The 24,412-nt window shown below is 40.8% G+C and overlaps 2 long non-coding RNA genes across 2 annotated transcripts in view; both read left to right on the top strand.

Moving 5' to 3' along the window:
• LOC309482944 overlaps positions 1–24,412 on the top strand; it is a 116,575-nt gene that overhangs the window by 91,095 nt on the left and 1,068 nt on the right. The window contains exon 2 of the long non-coding RNA XR_014200453.1: positions 22,879–23,166. This is a non-coding gene — a long non-coding RNA (uncharacterized lncRNA). The remainder of the gene's footprint in view (positions 1–22,878; positions 23,167–24,412) is intronic.
• LOC309482946 lies at positions 11,456–18,886 on the top strand. Its single transcript, XR_014200455.1, has 2 exons — positions 11,456–11,611; positions 18,134–18,886. It is a non-coding gene; the product is annotated as an uncharacterized lncRNA (long non-coding RNA).

Here is a 24,412-nt window from a genome sequence, read left to right on the forward strand (position 1 = left end):
AACTTTCCAACGTGATGACGTAATACGTGGCGCATCGCAGACCTGCACAAGACGAACAATTGTGGTTAAAAAGTATATACATTTTTATTTTAGAAATGACCGATCATGGGGACTTCCGGCCGGTCAAGTGCAACATGGCAGCTTAAATCGGAGCTCTTGCCAGTAAAGATGCAATAAAACCCCACAAACCAACCAAGACATCGCAATTCAGTAAATATAAAGGTGGGATGAGTGGGGGATCCAAGCGTGGAGGACGACAATCGAGAAGAGGCCGAAACAAAAACTTAGAAAACAACGAAATGAATGTAGATTCAGCTCCAGCCAAAGACGCTATGCTAGCAGCTAACAACGCAGCAGGGCAGGGAGGATTTCTTGGCCTAACTAAGAAAATAGAAGAATTGCAACAGGATATCAAAATGCAATTCGGTACATTCAAAGAGGAATTCAAGACTGAAATGAAGAGAGAGTTTACGACATTTAAGGAGGAAATTGATAAAAAGCTCTCAGCCAACAACAAGGAACTACGAGATCAAAGGGAGACATTGAAGGATGCTCAAATGCGCATCGGAGATTTGGAAGAGTGGAATACAGAAACGAAAGAGGCAATGCTTGTTGTCCTGAAAGAGCAAAGACAACTAAAAGAGAAGTTAACAGATTTAGAATCAAGGTCTCGCAGGAACAACGTACGGATCTTTGGAGTCCAAGAGAAGTACGGGAAAGATTCTGTCCCTCAGTTCATCGAAAGCCTGTTGCAGAAGGAACTCGAGTTGCCAGCGGAGATGGATCTTGGGATACAGCGCGCACATAGAGCGTTAACGGGCAAACCCAACCAAGGAGCACCACCACGTTCCATCATCGTAAATTTTCTCAAATTCAGTACGAAAGAGTTGATTCTTCAAAAGGCCTGGAAGAAACGTCTGAAAATTGACGAGAAGCCCATGTACTTTGATCACGACTATGCTTTCGAGGTGGTTCAAAAGCGTAAAGCGTGAGGGAGCATAAAGAAAGTGCTAAAGGATAACGGAATCAAATTCCAAACGCCACTGTCGAGGATCAGAATCCACTGGCCAGAGGGTCTCGTGACGTATGGCAACCCGGAGGCAGCAGCGAGGGAGTTACGAAGCAGGGGATACGAAGTAGTGATAAAGGCCACGGAGCAGGAGGACGTATTCCAGAGGCTTTCCCGTGGGAGAGGACCCAGACGGCAGCGGTGCGGATGACTACAAGAGTTTCGGAGATAGAATGATCACAAATGAGTGGAGGTAACTACTAATGACTGATACAAGTAGAAGTGGCATTGACTGAAAGAAGTTTTTATTTTTATTTTTTTTATATATATATTTGAAGGGTAGCTGGGTGGGTCAGCATCATCTTTTTTTATCCAATAGATAGCCACCAACTACATTAAGAAGCAGCAAACCTCCTTAAACAGTTCGTCCTCTGAAAATACTTAACTGGCAAGTAGAAACTTAAAATTGGACTTGTGTAGAATGGAAGGAAGGCTCGGTAAGGAGTCAACTCCATCTACAGAGGGGCCCTTCCTTTGGAGAAGGAATTACCCCTCCCCTACTAACAGGACCTTAGGGCCAAAAGAAGGCCCCTGCAGTGCAGTTACCGGCAAAACGTTCTTATGTTCTCTAATGCTATGGTTATTACAGTTCTTTGTGTTATTGGTGTCAGGTCAACTCAAGCTATTTTTGAAATAGATGCAACTTAACCTTTTGAAATGTGTCTCTCTTAACGTGAACGGGTTAAATAACCCAATAAAAAGGGGAAAGGTTCTCAATAAATTAATAAAAGAAAAGGCAGAAATAATTTATCTACAGGAAACTCACCTCTCTGATACAGAACATGAAAAATTTAAAAACTTTGGACTCAGAAATTCCTTTTATAGCTCGTTTAAAGGAGGTAGTAAAAGAGGAGTAGCTATTTTATTTCTAATAAAATCAAGTTTGAAGGAATTAAAAGACAAAGATGGCAGATATATACTGCTTAAGGGGAAATTGGAGGAACATATGGTTACATTATTTAATATTTATGCCCCACCTGAATCTGAAAAATCCTTTTATAAAACAGTGTTTGATATTATTACTCAAGAAACGGAAGGGATACTGATTTGTGGAGGCGACTGGAATTTTGTATTGAATTATACTCTGGACTCCAGCAGTACCAAAAAGAATAGTAAAACACATCTGACTCGTTACATTTACACAAATTTGGCAGAATTAGGAGTAATTGATGTTTGGAGAGAATGTCATCTACTGGAAAGGGATTATACATTCTATTCGGCCCCACACTCAGTTTACACAAGAATTGATTACTTCTTTATGAATGTTGAAGATCGTTTTAGAATCATGGAATGTGGGATAGGAACAGCTGATTTATCAGACCACTGTATTCTATATTTACTTTTAGATCTCAGTAGGAGAATAAAAAATACAACTTGGAGATTGAACGTGGGGATGCTTAACGATTCAAAATTAGTGGATAATTTAAAAAAGGAGATAAATACTTATAAGAATGAAAATGATAAAGAAGGTACAGACCCTACAATGTTATGGAATGCTATGAAGGCAGTAATGAGAGGTAAATTAATATCCTATGCCTCATTCATTAAGAAGAAAAGACTTTTAGATTTTCAAACTGCCTCGAAAGAATAGGAAAATTTAGAACATCAACACAAAATCAATAAAAACCCAGAAACACTTAAAAAAATAAAAGTAGTAAGAAGAAGAATTGATGAAATATTAACAAAAGAAGTAGAAAAGAAAATTCGATATCTAAAACAAACATACTATGAGGGAGGTTCCAAATCAACCAAATCTTTAGCCAGACGATTAAGAAATAAACAACTTAATACCATACATAAGATTAGAGATCCCAACACCAAAAATGTTGTTTATACGCCAGAAGAGATCGAGAAAGTGTTTGAAAAATATTATGCAAACCTTTACGCTCAACCTGCAGCAGCAGATGATGCAACAATTAAATCCTTTTTGGATTAAATAGACCTTCCAAATATAGGAGAATCACAAAATGCTACAATATGTGCATTAATTACAGAAAAGGAATTGGAGAATACAGTAAAAAGAATGAAATCCAATAAGGCACCGGGAAATGATGGATTCCCTATAGAATGGTACAAGATGTTTAAAAAAGAGTTGAATCCAATGCTGCTAGCTTCATTTAATCAAACACTAAAAAGTGGTGTTCTCCCTCCATCATGGAAAGAAGCCATAATAACTGTTATACATAAAGAGGGTAAGGACAAGGAATTCTGTGGACATTATAGACCTATATCAATACTGAACTGTGATTACAAGATATATACTTCCATTATATCTAACAGATTCCAAACATTCATGTCTGATTTGATAGAGGAAGACCAATCAGGGTTTATCAAAGGGCGACAAACTGCAGACAATATTAGGAGAACCTTGCATATTGTAGAAGTTGTTCAGAGAAGAAAGGAAAGTGCCATTTTGCTAAGCTTAGACGCGGAGAAAGCTTTCGACTGCGTTAGCTGGAGGTTTCTGCATCTTAGCTTGGAAAAACTAGGCTTTAACCCACAATCAGTCGGATGTGTTAAAACATTGTATCAGGAACCAAGAGCTAGAATTAAAATAAATGGCAGCCTCACAAATTGGTTCAAACTGGAAAGATCCACACGGCAAGGGTGTGGATTATCCCCCACCCTTTTTGCTATTTTTATAGAGCCTTTGGCACAAGCGATAAGACAAGATAAGGAAATAGAAGGAATTAAAATTAGAGACGTTGAACACAAAATTGGGCTATTTGCCGATGATATCTTAATATATTTAAAACAACCAGACAAGGGTTTACCACATTTAATGAACCTATTGCAACATTTCGGTTATCTGTCAGGCTATAAATTGAATATAAGGAAAATTGAAATTATCAAAATGAATGTGCTGCCAAGAGTATTATATTTGTTTCAATCTTTGCCAGTGCCAATACCGAGGCCACAGTTTGTGGAGTGGAATAAAAAGATTTCAAGATTTATTTGGAACGGGGCTAAACCAAGAATCAAGTACTCAACACTTCAACTACCAAAGAGGGAGGATTGGCGCTGCCAAACTTTGAAGAATATTTTATAGCCACACAACTCAAACATATGATTAACTGGTGTATTCCGGATTTTACAGCAAAGTGGAAACAAATAGAGTTGAACACTGATGAGTACCAAGTACGGGCCATGATTGCCAGTAAAAAGATGTTCAAAGAAAATGAAAACAAGTTGGATTCAATAACCAAATTCACCTTAGAGGTCTGGTTCAAATTAGTAAAAAAATGGAGAAGGAGATAAAGATATTTAGCTGGTTGGCGTACGATTCAAATTTTAAACCAGGAGTTTTGAATTCTAAATTTAAAAACTGGGCTAATAAAGGTTTAAACATACTAAGTAATTTTATCAAAAAAGGGGAAATTATAAGCTTTCAGAATTTAAGGCAGAAATTTGATTTAGAACATCAAGACTTCTATATGTATCTTCAGGTTAGAGACCATTATCAAAAGGAGATATGGCCAGACCTTCCGGGTAAAATAAATGTTATAACTGAAATTTTGAGGTGTGCTTATAGAAACAAAGGAGAAAAGTTGATATCTAAACTGTATCAGGGATTGGTATCCAACAGAAGAACTTCAACACTTTATATTAGAGATAAATGGAAAAAAGAACTATTAGTAGAAATATGTGATGACGAATGGTATGACATATGTGAAACTCAACTATCCACATCTAGTTCTAGAAATTGGAAAATATTTTGTTGGAAAAATGTGGTAAGATTTTTTATAACACCAAAGATCAAGAGGGCAACCTCATCAATATGTCAGCCCTGCTGGAGGATGTGCGGTGATCAGGATGTGGGTCATGCACATATTTTTTGGCAGTGCACAAAAATATCCCAATACTGGGATAGTATCTGGGAGGAATCAGGGAAAATACTTGGATATAACCTACCAAAGACATGCTTAGTACTGTACTTCAGAAGTCTAACAGAATAGAAAATACAAAAGAAAGACAAATACTTAATTAAAATCCTTCTGGCAGCATCAAAAAAGGCCATTACACGAAAATGGTGTAAAGAGGACCCCCCAACCCTGAAAAACTGGAGAGACATTGTGGAGGAAATTCACAACATGGAAAGACTAACATATATATTAAGACTACAGCGAGAATTGTGCGAAGAGAGATGGAAAAAATTGACTTTATACACAAACTCGATTCACTATGACCACTGACACTGTGTTGTTAATGTTCTTTTTGTTGTTGTAAAATAAAAAAATAAAAAATCAACAATAAACCTTAAGTAAAAAAAAAAAAAAAAAAAAAAAAATGACCGATCATTTCGCCAGATAAGACCCTATTCCTCAGCTGGGATCATCGAGCCCTTTGGAGCACTTCAGAGCCCTTTGAAATGGCATTGATTTGAACTTTAACATTCTGGTTGCTGTTGAAGCCAGTTGTGTGGAGAAGAATCTTGAAATATTTTCCTCAAACTTGGAGAAAGAAAGACATGAACATCTTGGATGGCATTGGGGTGAGTGAATTATCAGGAAATTTGAATTTTAAGGTGAACTAATCCTTTAATAAAGCTAATTTAACACTCTGAAAGGGACAAATTCTCTATACAAATATAAAAAATAATTCAAATAAACAAAATAAAAAAGATATTTGAAGTGTAATTTAATTGTTTAGTTCAATAACACGGGGAGGCGGGGCTTATGACCTATACTAGGACCAGTCACGGGGGGCGATCGAGACGTTTTGGCTTCACTTTTCAGAGCTTTAATTAAAATCCTTCTGGCAGCATCAAAAAAGGCCATTACACGAAAATGGTGTAAAGAGGACCCCCCAACCCTGAAAAACTGGAGAGACATTGTGGAGGAAATTCACAACATGGAAAGACTAACATATATATTAAGACTACAGCGAGAATTGTGCGAAGAGAGATGGAAAAAATTGACTTTATACACAAACTCGATTCACTATGACCACTGACACTGTGTTCAGTTTGGAGCACTTCAGAGCCCTTTGAAATGGCATTGATTTGAACTTTAACATTCTGGTTGCTGTTGAAGCCAGTTGTGTGGAGAAGAATCTTGAAATATTTTCCTCAAACTTGGAGAAAGAAAGACATGAACATCTTGGATGGCATTGGGGTGAGTGAATTATCAGGAAATTTGAATTTTAAGGTGAACTAATCCTTTAATAAAGCTAATTTAACACTCTGAAAGGGACAAATTCTCTATACAAATATAAAAAATAATTCAAATAAACAAAATAAAAAATACCAAATTATTACTTTGAGCTTTGCCAATGAATAATTAGCACATTAAACATTTTCAGCAAAGGTCACTCTTCCCCCGAAGTCTCTTGACTAGTCAGCAGACGGTGGTAGCGCTCCTTTCGTCCACCCGCTCTGTCTCTTGAATTCCGCAGCCACACCTTTATTTCACTCTCAATTTCAGAATCAGGAGGACTTGGCTGAAAGGAACATTTTCTTACAGCCTCTGAAAAGCAAATAGGCATGAAACAACACCGTGTGTGGGAAGTAATTTATATATGCCATTTCTAATACCCCTGTTACAACCCTACTTAGCCTCAGGTTCTGAAAGTGTCTCTTTTGGTTTGAGCCATTCCAGTTCAATTGAGTGGCTAAAGAATGGCCAATCAATGTTGTCAGTATTCTCCTAGTTGCAACTTGGACATTACACCCACCGATGGTTCCTAGATAGGCAGTCTAACAGGAAGGAAAATACACAAATTAAAAAGTGATTTGCATTGGTAAAAAATTAGGTTCAGGACAAAACATTTTTAAAAGCTTTCAGTCAGTGAAAAGTACAGTTCTAGTTATGGCAGAAAGTCAGGTGAAGTTGCATAGTTGCCAGTTTGGGGACAGTAGGTTCTCTTACTTCAGACCCCCCTGGTGACTATTTCTCAAAAGCAATTTCTTTGAAATTTCTCTGCGACACTTTGTTGAGAAGCTACAGTTGTTAGAACAGCACCACTAGTTGATCAGGACAATGGGTCAATTCCCAGGCAAGGGACTGTAGATACACTATATGGACAAAGTATGTGGACCCATTGACTTGGTTCCCCCTTTGCAGTTGCAACAACTTTCACAAATACTCTTGTGGATGTTTGAGCATAAAATTCCACTGACACCCCACAATCTTGTGAAAATCCTTCCCAGAAGAGTGAAAGTTGTTGCAACTGCAAAGGGGGGACTAAGTCCATGTTAATACATATGGATTTTAATGGCATGCAATTGAAGTTCTTGAGGGTGTAATAGCATACTTTTGTCCATATAGTGTATGTAATTTCTGTCTTGAGAAGAGCTACTTTTGACATACCAAATCTTTCCGACATTGATGATCTTCCATTTTTTGCTCCAAGTTATCCATGGCCTGGTAGCTTTGGAGGGGTAATATGACGTCATCAGGCAACGCGACCTCTTTTGTGCTTGATCGAGAGATATTTGCTACTGTTCTCTCCAGCATAGTCAGCCTTTCTTTAATCTCCTCTAGTGTACTGACTAAATATCTATCAATACCTGAAAAGGAAGAAAACAATTAAACTGAGCACAGAGACCGTTTTAGCAGAAAGATAGGCCAACTACAAACTCACAATAGGGGTCTAAAAACAGTGTGCCGCTAGAGTCCAGTATTGTACAGCTTTTTGGCTACGTTCAGACTGCAGGCCAAAGTGACCCAAATCCGAACAGCACTAGTCACATGGAATCCGCTCTTTTCCAGGTCGGATTTGGGCCACTTTCATATGTGGTCCAATTCCGTTACAGGTCGGATAAAAAAAAAAAAAAAAAAAAAAAGCGTCCTCAGTCTGAACCATAGACTGTAAAAAAAGATGGACGACGCCCCTTCGCTCTCTTCCATTGATGAGAACTGAAGCCGCCAGTGTCCCGATATGGCGCTGACATATTGGAACTTGAGTCTGCGCAGTAGCGATCTCGGGACCAGACCTGCGCAGTAGTGAGCAGGAAGTAAAGCCGCGAAATCAACGCTCCGCCCTCACTCACGCAGAATGCACTCAGGGAGAGTGGATTCTGCACACTTTTTTAAAAATTGATTGCAGTACGTCAAGAGGATTGTTAAAATAAAGTAAATACAATCTCCTCAGTCCTCCGAAGATCCCGAAAAAAATGTCCGTTGGTGCTTCAGTGACTACTGTCAATCACAGCTGTCAATCATGACGTTACACCACCGCATCACGTAACTAACTAAAAAAGAACTTATTTTTGAAACAGACACTTGAACTTACATCAGCGTGATAAAAACGACAGCAAATGAAAGAAACCACCTTTGGAAAAAAGATATTTGAAGTGTAATTTAATTGTTTAGTTCAATAACACGGGGAGGCGGGGCTTATGACCTATACTAGGACCAGTCACGGGGGGCGATCGAGACGTTTTGGCTTCACTTTTCAGAGCTTGTGCGTCACGCTTGGTCTGGACAGTCAAATTGGAATTCATGCGACTCTGACGTCACTCTAGATTGATCGTCGTCACAATTTTGCACTAGGGGGAACGAGAACAGCGGGTAAGAGCAAATTTAACTCTTTCTCCTCCCCCTCGTTATTATTTGCTTAAATTCTTTCTTCCACCTGAAATCAACCTAAAAATAAAACCGTAGATGCTAGCGCTAACCAGAGGTGGAAGTAACGAATTACAACTACTCACGTTACTGTAATTAAGTCGTTTTTTTGGGTACTTGTACTTTTTTGAGTATATTTTTAAATCTGTAATTTTACTTGTACTCAAGTACATATTAAACTAAGTAATCTACTTCGCTACTTGTAAAATCACATTTCGTTACTGAGTACAATTTGAATTGGCCAATAAAAATATTCGATCGTAAACGGACCAATAACCCCCCCGATATCCCCCGCCGCAGTCGCAGGTTTTGAAGAGCTGATCATAAGTGAAGGAGGCGAGGAGCTCAGAGTGATTGATGGCTGGACTGAAAGTTTGGAGAAACAACAATCTACATCGTAGTATTGTCAAAATATCTATATTTTTATACATATCAATACTAAAATATCTGTCATCAATACTCATTTTGGCCTATAGCCTACACCGACACTATAACGTTACCAGCTGTGCATTCTCTTATCTCATCTCAACGACAGCGAGTTTGACACACCCGCCTCCTCTCAGCACGGGATTGCAGGTAGGCCTATTACGCATAATTGTATTAATACCTGCAAGTTTCTATGGCATATTTTAATGGCAAATGTCACGAGTGCAATATTATAGCGCGAGGGCACATTCATGTAATCGCAGAAAACTGGACGCGAGCTCTCAGATACGAATGAACTGGACTCGAATATTGAGTGTGCGCTCTCGGACTGTGTCATATCATATCATGTGCAATCGCAAATCTCTCCAAGTGGTTCTCACTGCAGACTCAAATGACGTCCAGCTCCAATCTCTCCATGCTCTTTAATTAAACGTTGTCAAAAGTTATGAAAAATCTAGTCTTTTTTGCTAATTAAATTCAGTTTGAAATCAAGCTTCCTTGTGCTGTGTGTGAGCTATTGCAACAGTTAACGTTACCCTATTGTAAAGACAAATACACTGAGTAAATATTTAAGTTAGATTATTGTAATGGTTATTGATCAATATTTAAATATGTAAACAAAAGCCTAAATTAAAATCTCACTGTATAAAGTGGACGTGTCTCTTCAGAAGACTTGAATTAAACTTTTCCATTCAAATAGATTACTGTTACAATGAGTGTTGTGCTTTTCGATGCTTGAAAATAATGATTGCCTTGACAAAATGGATGGACAAAAATGTATATATTAAAATATTTAGTATGTGGTAGTTTTCCCGATGGTATTAAAAATACTGACATATTTCAAGGTATCATATTGAAGTTAGAAATTCCAGTATCATGACCACTTATTAATGTCCTTCGACAATAAGGTAAAAAAACGTGTTAAAAGTAGCTATTTTCTACATAAATCTATGATTTGGCTGAATATTTATTGGTAATACATTAACTATCGCCAGCTAAAAAGTAACTAGTAACTAGTACTCTGAGTAGTTTTTGAGAAGAGTAATTTGTACTTTTACTTAAGTACTTTTTTGACACCAGTACTTTTACTTGTAATTGAGTATTATTTCAGTAATGTAACGGTACTTGTACTTGAGTACAAATTTTCAGTACTCTTTCCACCTCTGGCGCTAACCTCTGTGGCCTCCATATTTACTTCCGCACGATTTACGTAATATTACTCTTTTGCGCATGCGGGCCACATTTTAAAAATAATGTGAACAGTCAGTCCAAAAAAAAAAAAAAAAAAATCGGATCTGGCAATAATTCGGAATTGAGCATTAAGGCCTGCAGTCTGAACATAGCCTTTGTGGCTTTCTGTGTCACTTTCTCTGTACTATTATGCTAAATATACACATATGTATATGATATCGAATGTTGTTATACTACTGTATCAGTAATAGGTGATGATAATGAAATAGGCTAATGAATAACTTTAGATGCACAGACCGGCGACCGGCCGATTTTATGCCGGTCAAATGCACTCATGATTACCATCGTGCAACATCAGCATCACAGCAGTTTCACACCGCAAGCATTGAGCGGCACATATTTTTTTCGGCGTGCATGTTAACGAATGAGTGCATTCATACCGGCAGCAGGAGCAGCGCGTGCGCGTCAAGCAGGAGCGTTGCGTGCAGTGAAGCGGGGATTTCGGCGCCGAATCTAGTTTTTGTTGCGCTGCTCACGCTCAATTAAAGTGAAAGCATGCACCCTTTTGATGGACAAAATAGAAATTATTTCACACAAAAAGTGCTCAAAATGCACAGAATAAACATATGTAGTGTATTTTAACAAAAACTGGAGCATGTCAGAAAATAAAATGAATAATCAAAAATATTTATAGAAGATTTACGCATTTAAAGGGATACTCCATCGATTTTTCATATTAAACTATGTTATTCCCTTAACTAAGACGAGTTGATACATACCTCTCTCGTCTCAGTGCGTGCACTCAATCGCTCTGTCTTGCGGCGAAACTTTGTTAGCACTTAGCTTAGCCCAGTTCATTCAATATGGGCCAAGCAGAGAAGCTACCAAACACCTCCACGTTTTCCCTATTTAAATACAGTTACTCGCGTAGTGTAACTCGACCTAGGACGGTGAAACAAAACAAAACGTTGCGCTTTTCTAAGCGTGTAAAATGGATAACTATATTGTATGGCGGAATACCATAGCAAGTGCTTGTAAGCACTTCGACTTGGCGCAGTAATATCTTCACTAGAGGGAGCGGGGGCCGGTGAGAGGATTTTTCACGAGAAATAAAGTAGCATATACCGCCTGCTATTCAATCAGTTGTCAGCTACCGGGTAGTCTTCAAAAATTTTAAAGACTGTATTGTATAAAGTGGTATAAATAAACCAGAGCCATATAGAGAGAGAGTTGCGACAACTCCATTGACAACAATGGAACGCTTTTTTACAGCAATGGCGGCTCGTGGAGCCCCTCAATAGTTCCCGGAAGTAGCAGCAGCGCGGTAGAACAGACCATTTGTGATGGACTTTTATAAAAGGTGAGACGTTTAAAGAATACGATTGTATATTATCAGTACATCTGAATCAAATTAACTTATATTAAAGCATGCTAGTTGATTATTGCTCTCTAAATTAGTAGTTTTAGGGGACGTTATCAGATAAAAGATAGGTCATTGGATAAAGTTAGTAGCGCATAACAAACCACGAACAGCCTATTAATGGTTAAACCCGTTCTATTAATGCAGTTTTATCCTTTGTTGTGTAATAAGAGGGAAAGGCTTCTAAACAGGGGTTAAATATAACATTGGGGAGTGTGATATGTGGAAGTGATAAAATGAGAATATCCGTTTCATTCCTCATTAAATGTGCAATAACAAAACAAAACAAAAAACTACTCGGTTACTATCGTAACCTCAGTTCCCTGAGATAGGGAACGAGTATTGCGTAGCTATACGCAGTGGGGAAACTCCTTTTCCTCGATTTACTGAAGCTTTTATTTAAAACGCATTTGCAGCTGCACAGCTAGCACATTGAGCGTGGCTCGCTCATAGGCTGTGCTGCAGCAACTGCTTAAACCAATGGCGCGGGCGCCTCTGACAGGCCACCAATGAACAACATTGTACGTCAGAGCTCCCAAAGGGGGCGTGGCCTTAGTCTATATCAGAGCCCCGCATTCACCATTATAGCAGGTTCCACGACTGAAGCGACAACTCACCAGGTTACTATAGTGCGGCCGGCTACGCAATACTCGTTCCCTATCTCAGGGAACTGAGGTTACGATAGTAACCGAGTAGTTCCCTTTCGAACGGTCACTTCGTATTGCGTAGCTATACGCAGTGGGGATGCCATGCAAAACGCTGCACTAAAAATAACTGGTTGCCACTGAACTCAGGACCCCTGAGCTCAATACAAGTCCGAACCATTATAATATATATTTATATATATAGACCAGACACCGTCGGGCCTTATAAAATATATGTGTCAGTAACAATACCAACCCAATATACTAATGAACCCAGACACCGTCGGGGCTATTTAGTAAATTAGAAAATAACCAGCAAGCGGGTTTTATATATATATGTGAATGATTGTGCACAGTACACTGTAGAGAAGACCGGGCACTGCCGGGTCTTCATCATACTGAAAGCACCTTCGCATGCAGAGAAGGAACTTCCATATTATAAAATTTCATAAATGTGGAAGGCGAGGACCAGCCGGCCGCATCACAAATATCCTGAATAGGAAAACCAGATGACCAAGCCCACGATGAAGCCATGCCTCTAGTCGAATGGGCTTTAATACCTATGGGGCAAACCTGACCCATCGAGGTATAAGCCATAGATATAGCATCCACAATCCATCTAGACAGCCTTTGCTTGGTGACTGGATCGCCTTTGGATCGGCCACCAAAGCAGACAAATAGCTGTTCTGACTGCCTGAAAGACGCAGAACGCTCCAGATAAATTCTCAGTGCTCTGACAGGACACAGAAGATTCACCTCCCCATCCTCGGCAGAGGGGGGAAGGGCTAATAACGTAATGACCTGTGCTTTAAACGGAGTTGAAAGCACTTTAGGCACATAACCATGCCTGGGTTTGAGGACGACCTTAGCGTCACCTGGGCCAAACTCCAAACATGAAGGGCTCACTGAGAGCGCCTGCAGATCCCCTACTCGCTTGATAGATGCCAGTGCCAGCAGGAGAGCAGTCTTTAGCGAGAGAGGTTTCAAATCAACCGACTGTAGCGGTTCGAATGGTGGGCCCTTTAAGGCCCCCAGGACCCTGGAGAGGTCCCAGAGGGGCACAGAAGGGGGTCTGGAGGGGTTAATCCTCCTAGCACCCTTCAAAAACCGCACCACCAAATCATCCCTTCCTATCGACTGGCCAGCTATCAGGGCATGATGCGCTGCAATAGCTGCCACATACACTTTGAGCGTGGACGGGGAGCGGCCCGCATCCAACAGCTCTTGCAGGATGGATAATATTGCATCTACCTCACATGACTCTGGGTCCAAACAGTTTTTCGAGCACCAGCTGGAAAACACTGACCATTTCAAAGCATATAGGCACCTAGTAGACGGGGCCCTAGCTTCGGAGATAGTGTTTAGGACTTTCCTTGGAAGGTCCCCGGGTACCCGTTTAGGGGCCACACATGGAGGGCCCATAAATCGGGTCGCGGATGCCATATCGTTCCTTTCGCCTGGGAGAGGAGGTCTTTCCTCATTGGAACAGGCCAAGGGACTGTGTCTGATAGCTGAATCAGCTCCGGAAACCACGGTCTGGATCTCCAGAGAGGGGCCACCAGCAGGACTGGGCACCCGCTCTCCCTGACCCTCTTTATGACTTGTGGAATCATCGAGACAGGGGGAAAAGCATAGAGGGGGCGATTGGGCCAATGATGGGTCAACGCATCCCTGCTCTTCGAGAAGAACATTTTGCAATGATTGTTGGATCTCGAGGCAAAAAGGTCTATTTCGGCCTCTCCGAACACACTCCATATCAGACGAACCGTCTGAGGGTTTAGGGACCACTCGCCTGGGGGAGTGTTGCCCCGTGAGAGCGTATCCGCGCCCAGATTCTGAACGCCCGGGATATGCATTGCTCTCAAAGAGCGCAGATTGCTCTGTGCCCATATAAGGAGTTCTCTCGCTAGGGCATACAGGCTGCCTGACCTGATGCCGCCTTGGCGATTTATATAGGCCACCACTGACATGTTGTCCGTGCGGACCAGGACATGGTGACCTTTTAAGTTTGTTAGTAATGCTTTCAGGGCCAAACCAACCGCTTTCATTTCCAGACAGTTGATGTGTAAGCTCTGCTCCGTGCTCGACCAGAGGCCGGAGACAGGCTTGCCCTCGTGCAGAGCACCCCAACCTAGGTTGGATGCATCTGTAAACACTACTTTCCTTCTGGAAACTACTCCCATGGTCACACCCTTGAGGTTCCAGTCCTGAGCTCGCCAGGGAATCAGGGCTCTTAAACAACCGTGATTCACCATGATGTGCAGGCTGCCGGACTGCCATGCATGGGTTGGCACACGGCGTTTCAGCCAGTGTTGCAGCGGGCGCATGCGCAGTAATCCCATACAGAGTACTGGCGATGCTGCTGCCATGAGACCGAGAAGTTTCTGAAATTTTTTCAGGGGCGCGCGCTCGCGCGCTCTGAACGAGGCTGCTAGCGTCTGCACTGCGAGCGCGCGCTCTCGTGTGAGCCGCGCTGTCATCTCCACTGAGTCTAAAACTGTGCCCAGAAAAACTACAGTCTGGCTGGGTGTCAGTTTGCTCTTGGCAACATTGATTGTGAGACCCAGGCATTTCAAATTTCAAAGCCAGTCGTCGAGATAATTCAGCACGCGCACTCCCTGATGTCTCAGGGGAGAGAGCGCTGTCTCCATGCACTTCGTGAATGTACGGGGTGCCAGGGACAAGCCGAAGGGCAGAACCGTGTACTGATAGGCTTGACCCTCGAAGGCGAATCTCAAAAATGGCCTGTGACGAGGGTTTATCTGAATATGAAAGTACGCGTCTTTCAGATCCATTGTTACAAACCAGTCCCCCGGGCGAATTTGCGCTAGGATGTGTTTGATAGTCAACATTTTGAACGGCCGTCTCATGAGAGCTTTGTTCAAATGTCTCAAATCTAGTATGGGTCTGAGACCGCCGTCTTTTTTCGGAATTAGAAAATAACGGCTGTACAACCCTGAATATGTTTGCGCTGGAGGGATTAATTCTATCGCCCCTTTTGCTAACAAATTCTGTACTTCGGCGCGAAGCACGTGACCCACGCTGCTTCTCACTGAAGACTCGACTACCGCCTGAAATTTTGGGGGTCTGCGAGCGAATTGGAGCGAGTAGCCTCGCTTTATAATGTTTATGACCCAACTCGACACACCGGGGATGGCTTGCCAGGCCTGCACCCGTGTGGCTAGGGATTGAACCACTGAATGGGATGAGTCGCCTACACTGTGGGGACTCGCTACCTTTACATTGTGATTTGTGCACATATTGAGTGTTTGACTGACTGTACAAGCTTTTGCCTGTGGGGAAGTCATTCTTACAACATGGAGGGGGCCACCTAGTGTAGGGGGACCGTGAAACCATGGGTTGTGTTTGTGAAACATACTCTTTTTGTGCTTTATTTGGGTCGCCGTGTAAACGGCGTTTGTTTGTAGAGGCGCGCTCACTGCTGCGGGCCTGTTTACAGTAATAAAATCCCCAGCCGCCTGAACTAAACAGGGAGCTGCGGGAAGTATAGTGGGTCTTTTTGAGGGTGGTCCGGCTAGTGCGAGACACGAGCCCTCTCTCTTCATCCTTGCTAAGACGACTTCGGTGGAACCGGTTCACTCACCCCGCTGGGCCGCGGGCCTTGGCGCCGGGGCATCGGGTAACGTTTTGTCGGTCTCGGCTGGCGGAAGGTATCAGCCGCAGGGCGGGGCTGAGATACCTGCTTTGCCGGTCTGACTGGATGCGGCGAAGAGGCTGGCTTGGTTTTGGACGCTGAGCTAGAGCGTTTCGGCAGGAAGTGTCGCATTGCCTGGGACGCCTTCTGTGCCTCGGTGAATCTTTCCGAAAACCCCTTGACCGCCGGGCCGAAGAGGCCGGAGCTGGACACGGGGGCGTCGAGAAAACGTGTCTTGTCCGTCTCCTTGATCTCCGTTAGATTCAGCCAAAGGTGGCGCTCTAATACTACCAAGCTTGCCATGCTCTTACCTATGGCCTGTGCTGTAGCCTTCGTAGCACGCAAGGCTAGGTCCGTAGCGCTCCTCAGATCGCTGAAGGCTTCCGGATCCGGGCCAGTCTCGTCCATGGACTGGAGGAGCTTGGCCTGGTAGACCTGAAGCACGGCCATGGTGTGTAGAGCCGATGCAGCCTGGCCAGAGGCGGAATACGCGCGTCCGGCGAGGGCTGATGTAGCTCTACACGGCTTGTTGGGGTGGGTAGCTCTAGCTCGCCAGCTAGCCGCCGTGTTCGGGCACAAATGAGCTGCCACAGCCTCCTCGAGGGGCGGCAAAGACTCATAGCCCTTTTCCGCTGCACCGTCCACTGATGAGAGTGTCGCGGAAACAGATGAACCCACCCGTGCTGAGTAGGGTGCTCGCCACGCCTTGGTCAGCTCCTCGTGGACCTCGGGGAAAAATGGCGCTGGTTTGTGACGTGGGGCCTGTTGGCGCCCTGAGAGAAACCAGCCATCCAGCCGACTACGGGGCGGCTCCTCAGGCGAGGCCCACTCGAGGTCGAGGTCCGTGACAGCCTTTGTCAGGATCCGAAGCATTTCGGCGTCGGAGTTAGTCCTGGTCGCTGAAATGCTGCCTGATGCCTCAGAAGCTTTGGCGGGGTCGAGAGAGCCCGGCCATTCCTCCTCAGACGCAGTAATCGACAGGCTGTCGTCGTGTTCGCCCGATCCCCCGAAGGAGACAAGGCCCGCCACGTGGCGGGGGGGGCGCAGGTCTCCCTCGAAGAAAACTGGAGAGGGCGTCGTCTCTGGAGAAGGCGAGGCACGCGGGGACACGGCCGGCGTGCTTTCGCTTATCTCCATGGTCTTGGGGGGCCTTTGGCTGCGGCGCTTCTTCTTCCGCGGCTTAAGTAGTGCCGGGAAGGGAAGGGCGGGTGACGCGGCATCGCCGTCTCGTAAGAGAGCTAGCCGGGTGCGCAGCACGGAGATCGGCATGCTTTCGCAGGCCTCACATCTGCCGGCGGAGAGCGCATTTTCCGCGTGGGCAGCTCCCAGGCAAGAAATGCAGCTCGCGTGTCCATCAGCCTCGTGCAGCTTGAGTCCGCACGTGGCGCAGGATGAACCAGGCATAATTTAAAAGGATATATCGTCGTCGTCGCCGGATAGCCGCAGGTGAGACGGCGTCAGGGGGAAAACGGCTTGAAGTGCGTAGTCCGCTGAGAATGCTCGCTCAGGCTGAAGGGCTTGTTCTACGGCGAAGCTTGCAGTATCGGTCAGAGACATGCAGTTGTCGCTGAAGGAGTGAAATCTGCTATAATGGTGAATGCGGGGCTCTGATATAGACTAAGGCCACGCCCCCTTTGGGAGCTCTGACGTACAATGTTGTTCATTGGTGGCCTGTCAGAGGCGCCCGCGCCATTGGTTTAAGCAGTTGCTGCAGCACAGCCTATGAGCGAGCCACGCTCAATGTGCTAGCTGTGCAGCTGCAAATGCGTTTTAAATAAAAGCTTCAGTAAATCGAGGAAAAGGAGTTTCCCCACTGCGTATAGCTACGCAATACGAAGTGACCGTTCGAAAGGGAACATTATTTTAGATTGCATTTTTGAGTAACAAAAACGTATGGGTGTAGTTTTTTAGACATTGTGTTTCTGTTGACTATTAGGCTGTCTATATTATGTTTCAGCTCAGCTGATTTTTGGATTGATGGGAAAGGGAAATGGAAGTTTATTTGTGAGATTAAAAACAATGCTTAAAAGCAGCAAGCCATTTTTAAAAACAAATCACACTAGACTTAATGGGGAATAATACTAAATACCACAACATGTAATATATACTACTACTGTATATAATTTGTCCCGTTTTTGTCTCCTTTATCTCTCTCAACACAAGAAGCTCAAAGGGATTCAGTGGATCATGAAGACTCCCTGCACTGACGCTGTACCCTCACCTTCAGTTTCAGCATATTTTCTCCTCTCTGTGTCAGACACCACAAGAACAACATAGAGGAAATGACAGACAACATGCTTGACATGCAGTTTATTAGACATTTATAAATCCCATTGTGCTAAATCAATGCAAAAGTATATATATATATATATATATATATATATATATATATATATATATATATATATATATATATATATATTAAAACTGATGTAATGTATATTTTTGAGTAGTGAACTTTGAATTTTTGAAATTTAAACAAGTTTCAGCTGTAAACATTTCTAAATGTTTAAATTCACCTGACATGGAAAGTGTACCAACCTACCCATACTTGAAAGCAGTTTTTACCAGTATTTGAGAGATCTACAACCCTTTTCACTCATCATTAAGGCTCCTCTGGACGATGCATTATCATGTATACTTTAATTACTATAACAAAATAACCAAATAAATAGGTTTTATAGATTAAAGTGATGTAGGTCATGAATTTATCAAATTATGTTAAAAGTAAATGCACATGGACACTAATGAAATAATGTGTGTGTGTGTGTGTGTATAATCATGTTTTGTTTGAAAATGTAATATTATACATTAATATATTATGTATTAATTTATACAGTAATAAGTGCATGGGGTGCATAAGCATTGTAAACATTAAGATTAATGAAATTTCACTTAATTAAATTCTACATTTTACTTGTTTGCAATGTATTTTTTTAAGACAATCCCGTTACCTGCAAGTCTCTGTCCTTGTGAAACCATAGTGAACATTACGTGATACCTTTAAATATTCTAGTTTAAGAACCAAAAATAGTCAAGTCATCGTCATTTATATAGCGCTTTTAACAATGTAGATTGTTTCAAAGCAGCTTTACAGAGATACACGTATAATTTATGGTAACAGATATTGTTTTGGCTTTATAGCGGTTCTTTAATAAAGTTATTTTCCAGCTAAAGTTATTGTTCATTGATTCGCTTCCGTCGGAACGATCATTTGTTATTAAATTAGGGGCCGCTAAGACGACACCATTCTCTCTACACAGACTTTAAACGCGAAACTAAATGAAATACTTGAAATACTTCAAAACAACTGCAACACGGTCTTTAACCAAGGTAACAGTTAAAGTACGTAGCCAGAAATATGTTAACAAACGGCAGGCAACGCTGGTTGACCACTATAAACATTAAATACTAGCAGATTTGTATCTTTTAAAAATAAAATTACTGTAAATACAAACACATACTACATTCACATATCAGTGTATTATATAGCCTACATATTGTAAATCAATTAATTTATTGACTACAAACTACCAAAAATCAAAGTTCTGCTCTCTAACTCCATCGATTTGAGTTGGCGCTAAAGCACTTCCTGGAACTATCTGAGGTCTACGCTAATCACGTGACAACTAAGCATTTTTAACTTCCGTTGTCGCAACTCTCTCTCTATATGGCTCTGAAATAAACGTGGTGCGACTTGACTATTCATGGGTTTCATCAGGTCCCTTTCCACAGGTGTATCAAATCAAGCACCTAGATTATGAATGCAGACTGCATTGTGCTTGATTAATACACCTGTGGAAAGGGACCGGATGAAACCCATGAATAGAGTGCTGAACTGCAGAGATGGTCCACATCACTATGATCAGATTCAGACCAGACTTTATTTTATTTTTGTATGGCTTGAACGAGACGTCCGCAGATCCCGCCTAATAGCCTAATAAAAAAAAAAAAGTTTTTAATTGCTCCAGTAAATAGGCAATTCCAAATGTGCTGAGTCCAAGTTTGACTGAAACAAATAAATTCAAGATTTTATTTTAGAAAAATACAATACAATAATTTTTTTAAATACACATTTAAAAGAAAAACCTAATGCAATAAGTAGCATTAGCCATTATGGAAATACAGACATTTAAAAGAAAAACCTAATGCAATAAGTAGCATTAGCCATTATGGAAATACAGACATCGCACAACTCTTTATTATTTACAGTCCATAAAAATAGGGCATAGGCCTATTAGGCTATAATACGAGAAGATATTTCCAGTTTCCCCATGTATTTTTACTGAGGCATTGTATTGTGTTGTGTTTTAAGGTTAAAGGAAAATTCCGTAAAATTACTGAATAAAGTCTTGGCAAAAAATGACCATTACATTTTCCATCTCTAGCCCCCGTTTCCACAATGGTCCCCTAAAAATAACGCCAAAAATTCTGATTCTGATTCTACAGAAAACGAATAATTTATTGTTAGGCCTACCAAAAAAAATACAAAATATATTTATATAATCTTATAGCCTAATCGTTATATTAGATGACATCAGAATGAACCGTTAAAGGTAGTACAAAATATATTATTCACTGTTAGCAATATTAATGTCCATTTATGGCAGCGTGATAATAAATAATTTATATGTGAAATATCCCTGCTGAAAAAAACAATAGAAACCATTACAGAATTGCTAATGGTTTCCACTACAAAACCATTACAAACCATCAGCCGTTAACCATTAAAACCATTACCAAGTGGAGTCCATTACGTAGTGTGTTTTGGGCCATATTCCATTAGGATTTATTGGTTTTAAGGGTTTCCATTACAAATTTGTATTGGTCTGTATTTTAATGGTTTCCATTACAGTTTTGTATTGGTTCTGATGGTTTCATTACAAATTTGTATTGGTCTTGAACTGCACATATTTAATGGTTTCCATTACAGTTTTGTATTGGTTCTGATGGTTTCATTACAAATTTGTATTGGTCTTGATTTGCACATATTTAATGGTTTCCATTACAGTTTTGTATTGGCTAAGATTTGTAGGTTTAATGCTTTTAGCTGTTAATAATTAGGACATTAATTATATTTTTAATAAATTAATTTGAATTATAACTACTATTATACACAATTGATATAAACTTCACTCCAACTTTTCAATAGCTTACAGCTCAGGTTTTGTTTTGCAAATAATGAAGAACTTGCACCTGAAATAAAAATTATAGTATTAAGACCTGCTTTTTTTACTCAACCCAGCTGGAAATAAACATCTGACACAAAACATTAATATTACATTTTTATTATTTGATTCACAGTTATCCTTTTACATTGTGTGGCTTCACTGGGGCTGACTGATTAGACCTGCAAAAAGAAGGAGAATTCTTTAGGAAAATGTACCTCTTAAACCACATTACCAGTACATAAGATTATCCATACATTATATATTTAAATATATTCATTCAACATCTTTGGGCATACTTTGATACCCATTTTTCTGTGGGTATCATGACTCCATGTCCTAGATCCTAAAAAAAAAAAACATTAATATGCAGAATAAGACCATTTTAGCTCATTTAAAAGTAGAGGTCGACCATTATATTGGTTTTACTGATTAGTTGGCACCAATAGGTAGCAGGCAGGCTTGGCAGAGTTACTTTAAAAATGTATTCCGTTACAGTTACAAATTACTTAAAAAAAAAAAAAAAAAGTATTCAGTAACATAATCCAACTACCACAATATGAAAGTAATGTAATATGGTTACTTTTGGATTACTTTAAGGTCACATATATAAGTCAAGCAAGAAGAAATATTATATTTTAAAAAAATGATTTTATTTATTAAGAATTTGGTCCAGTGTACAATATTTGCAAAATATAAACTATTCAAGAAAATGTCATATAGCTGTAAGTAACTACAGTGCTATGCATAAGTTTAGACACCCATGCTAAAGTTGACTAAAAAAAGAGGAATAAAAAATCATCTTTTGGAAATTGAACTTAATGCCTTAATTAAAAAAATTAGGAAAAATCCAACCTTTAAGGACACCAATTTTCTTTGTGAATGAATAATGTATCGTAAATAAATAAATGTTCTTCCTTAAAATACAGGGTGCATAAGTCTGGACACCCCTATGTTAAATTCCCATAGAGGCAGGCAGATTTTTATTTTTAAAGGCCAGTTACTTCATGGATCCAGGATACTATGCATCCTGATAAAGTTGCCTTGGCCTTTGGAATTAAAATAGCCCCACATCATCATATAGCCTTCACCATACCTAGAGATTGGCATGGTTTTATTTCAGTTAGCCTAATAGCTGGTTTGATTTGCATTGAGAGATGATCTTATGGAAAGTACTCCATGCCAATCTCTAGGTATGGTGAAGGCTATGTGATGATGTGAAAATGAATATTCGAATGTGGAAAAACGCCCGCGGTAGCAGAGGCGCGGCTGTCTGCTTTGCGAGTGGGCACGCTGCCTGAGGGGTCAGGGACAGGTAACAGGAAGAAGCGTTAACGTTAAACAGAAACATTACTAAAGTGTAGGCTACTGTAATGACTGAATAGATATTGCATGAATAAGGTAGGTTAGATACAGCAGTTTCATGCACTGCAGGCTTCCACTGGTTTGATTATTTACCGTTTCATGTCAAGCAAAAGTTCCATGTTTACCACAGCACAGCTCGCTCAGAGCGTTCAATGTCGGTTCTATATACTGTAAAACTTCAATTAATGTTAATAATATTTGTTTCAATCACTGAATGAAGCCTGCTATATAAGAGTCGCGACCTTAAATTGCTTGCACAAAACTCTAGATCAGCACTCAACATTTGCTTATTGTTGTTGTTCTTTTAAACCGTTATGCGCAGAGAGCGTGACGAGCTCATTCGCGCCGCAAGACCTCCAGACGCGCGTAAACCAGAGCCATAGAGAGAGAGAGTTGCGACACTCTTTGATGTCGCCGCTATGGCTGTCACGTGGTTCATGTAAGCCCCAATAGTTCCAAAACGTACGCTGGCTGTCATGTTCTTCTATGGGACAGACAGCAGCGATTGCATTATTGAACGGTAAATATAAAATAAAACACACACCCAAGTACTTTTTCAGCTGTTATTGCATTATTGCATTTTGTTAATGTCAGTTTTGCATTTGGAGATAAGTTTTAGGCTATATTTTTGGAGGGAAAAGCTTAGTGTTCATGTTCGCATGGGTAGTAGCCAGTGGTGTAGTCTACGTGATACGCAGGTATACGCCGTATACCCACTAGAAAAGGCCAAGGATTTGCGTATACCCACTTAAAAAAGCGTGAGGATACGTAACAACTTCGTTTTGTGTCAGAACTTTCACTTTCATTCATAAATTCACCCCGTCTGTGTTTGCGAAGCGACACGGATCGAATCGCGGAATCCAGTCACAAATGGAACTTGCTATAGGGCAGAACGTCACGGATTTTGGCTATTTTTGAATGAATAAATCAAAAGTAGGGCTGTACAATGAATCAAATCTCGATATGGACTAGTGTCTATGAATATTAAAGCTAAAAGAGACTGCAATTGTTCTACGCGTCTCTGGGAATGAGCGCTCAATGTGTGATCCACTACACACCCACACACACACACACAGAGAAGCACGAGTGACTCACGCTCGTGGTGTTTTCAGCGTTTCACTGTATTGAGACATGAATGATGTAGGCTACAGCTACACATGTGCATTTCATCGCAGAGCTGCTATGAGAGTCACTTGACGAGAATTTCACCATTTCATTTGTTAAAACTATCGTCATTCATTCGTTTCATATACACACAGAAACTGTTATGTCTTTACGACAACCTGTCAAAATAAAAGTTCGGTGTAACTTGAAGAAATTATAACAGAAATATATTACTATTGCATATTTCAGGAGTATACTTCAGGCCTAATAATAATAATAATAATAATAATAGTTTATTAAAACACACAGAAACTCAAATGTCTACAACCCACCAAAATAAAAGTTCGGTCTAACTCAAATTAATTAGAAAGAAATTGCACAGTAAAATGTATTTTAAAATAACACTTTTTTTTTTTCAAAAACACCATTTCTAAAAGTAAATTTGTATTTGTGCCTATAATGTTTAAAAAATTTTTTTTTTTTTTAAATTGTCAGCTGATAAAACCTGTGCTTCAGGGACCATTATTCATATAACATCTAAGGCTAAAGGTAGCTCTTAACTGACTGAGTTAGATGGTGATTAACACTAAACAGTAGAAAATCAGTCCAGCCTCCCCAGCTGTAAATGTCATTGGCTGTAAAAGTCTTGTGTTGCTTATAATAAATTGACATGTTGATAACACTTAGTATTTCATAATGCTCTCAATTATATGTCGATGCATACTGTATGCATAGTGAGTGTGGTGGTGCTTATGGGGTGACGCTCTGGGATGGGTGAGTATGCGGCATGCGGCATGCGGCGTGC

The sequence above is a fragment of the Leuciscus leuciscus genome (assembly GCF_965113295.1).
Source record: "Leuciscus leuciscus genome assembly, chromosome: 19".
In the NCBI taxonomy this organism is placed as follows: Eukaryota; Metazoa; Chordata; class Actinopteri; order Cypriniformes; family Leuciscidae; genus Leuciscus; species Leuciscus leuciscus.